Source organism: Equus asinus, chromosome 5, assembly GCF_041296235.1.
Source record: "Equus asinus isolate D_3611 breed Donkey chromosome 5, EquAss-T2T_v2, whole genome shotgun sequence".
Lineage (NCBI taxonomy): Eukaryota > Metazoa > Chordata > Mammalia > Perissodactyla > Equidae > Equus > Equus asinus.
Window position 1 is genome coordinate 85,165,356 of NC_091794.1, and position 2,708 is coordinate 85,168,063.

Genomic DNA, 2,708 nt, shown 5'->3' on the forward strand with positions numbered 1-2,708 from the left:
CTGCTGGGGTCTTCCCATTCACCAAAAACCCTGTGGTTACAAGGAGCAAGATTCCAGGGAATGAGGAGCCAACTATGAGTCGGGAGGAAAAGAGAAAGCATCCTGTCTACATGGGGTGTACCATTTCTGCTATGCTTTCTTATACCATAATTCATATGATCACACCACAGTCTTTCAGGGTAGTTAAATTAATACATCTGTTCTAAAGTTGAGGAATTGTAGGCCTGGAGCATGTCTTGCTTCCTCTGGTCACTATGGCATCAAGAAGGAGAGAAAAAATCTGCTACAATTGTGATCAGCAGGGCAGGCAAACCAAATCAATAACTTCAGCTTTACCTATCTTGATCAGGCTTATTATCAGCTGGTAGAACTGAGGTTGGTTGTCAGGATCAGCAAATACTGTCGTAAAAGGATTGATGGATCTGATTATAAAAATAGATGGAAAACTCAGATGATAAACGCAAGCTGAGTCTGAGAACAGGAGAGAAACAACCCACCATATCATCTGGGAAAATGAAACTCCTTGGCAAGACTTCACAACAGCCTGATCCAAAATTTCATAATGAAATTATGTCTCTGATCAAAGCCTGAATGAGCTCATGGGCTGATTTTTGCCATTCGTGTTTATTCTGGTTTGAACCAAACTGAGGCATCAGAAACACATTATCTTCGTCTTTTCTCCAGGAGTGGGCCATTGCACCCTCGCTTAGGGGACCAAAGGGACAGTGTGAGGCAGAAGGGGATATCTTTGGATCCTCACTGGGCATGAAGTTGTTTCTGACTGGCTTTCAGAGACCCCCTCCGACACCTTGTCAGAGTCAGGGCCTTTCTAGCAAAATTGTGTTAAGTCTCACGATACGTGCCCTTGGGGCAATAAAAGTGAGTCTCAAGGGGGAAAAGATATTTCCCCCTTTTGTCTAGGACATGGCCTGCTTTTGCCCTAGAAAGAATGTTTTTCAGTTTGTTTCCGACTCAGAAAAATAAAGACTCACTCCCCCCCCCCGCCCCCCCAATTAGAGTTCCTCACTTTATACCAAGTTGTTTGTTTTTACGGAATGAGCTACACCACAAGCTGGATTCCACCTTCTTCCTGCCTAACCACCTCTTCTCTGGACCTAGGCACAGTGATGGGCAACCCCTAACAACCTGAGGTGCCAACAAAAGAGAGAGGGCTTCTTGGTTGAAACACTGGCATCTAGAGAGTTTATTTTGACTAATAGAAACAGAAATCTTTGGGTCTTACCACCCTCGTTTCCCCTCAAGGCAAGAGGTATTCCCATCTGCTATTGATTAAATGTTTGTGTTCCCCTAAAATTCATATGTTGAAGCTCTCCTCTCAATGTCATGATATTTGGAGATGGGTCCTTTGGGAGGTAACGAGGTTTAGATGAGGTCATGAGGGTGGAGCCCCCTGGATGGGATTAGTGCCTTTATAAGAAGAGACCAGGGTCCTCCCCCGTCTCGCTAACATATGAGGACACAGTGAGAAGACGACTATCTGCAAGCCAGGAAGAGAGTTCTCACCAGGAACCCAACTGTGTGGGCACACTGACCTTGGACTTTCCAGTCTCCAGCACTGTGAGAAATAAATGTTTGTTGTTTAAGCCACCCAATCTATGGTGTTTTTTTTAGAGCAGGCCGAGCTAAGACACCACCTATTCATCCTTCATTCAATGAATATTTATTGAGTCCTTACTGTCTATGTTTCAAGTGTTGTTCTAAGTCTTGGAGATATAGCAGGGAACAAACTTACAAGGTCCCTGCTCTCAAAAAGTTTATGTTCTAGCTTTGGAGAAGTAGCCAATAAACTTGTAAATAACAAAGTTCAGCTAGTGATAAATGCCATGAAGTAAATAAAACAGAATAATGTAACAGAATAACTGCAGAAGGATGGGAATTGGCTGATTTAGATAGATTAGACAGGAAAGACTTCCCTCAGGAGGAAGAGTCGCCAGATAAAATATAGGATGCCCAGTTAAATTTAAATTTCAGAGAAACAACGAATTTCTAAGTATAAGTAGGCCCCAAATATTGACATATTTATACTAAAAGTTATTCATTGTTTATCTGAAATTCAAATTTAACTGGGCATCCTGTATTTTTATTTGCTAGATCTTGCAACCCTACCAGTAGGTGACATCTGAGCTGAGAACTGAATGAGCAGAAGGAACTAGCCATGCAGATTTAGGGAAAGAGTGATTCAGCCAGAGGGAACATTCAGTGTAAATGTCAAAATAACCAGAGGGAGGGAAGTATGCATGAGGTCAGATAAATAGCAGGGGCCAGATCCTGCAGAATTCTGTAGGCATGGCAAGAAGTTTGAGTTTCTCCCTCTCTGTCTCTGTCTCTCTTGAACTCTAAGAGTGACAATAAATTATTGGAGTTTCAAGGAGATGGGTGACAAGATCTGATTGATGTTTGGCTGCGGTGTGGTCAGCCAGTTTTGGAAGGGCTTAGAGGATAAATTCAGAAGATAATTAAATGGACGCTTGTGCCATTGGCCTGCGAAGAGGTTTCTGCGTTTACGGGTGGGCCCATCTGGGAGCTCTGGGCCGCGCGTCCAGGGTGACCAGGCGGTTGCTATGGACGGGCGGCTTGGCGGTTGCTAGGGAGAGAGAGGGGCGTGGGCCCGACGCAGGGCGACTGCTAGGCTGCCGGGGCGGGGGCGGGGCCAGGAGTGTGGCGGCGCGCCGCGCGCGTGCGCAGGA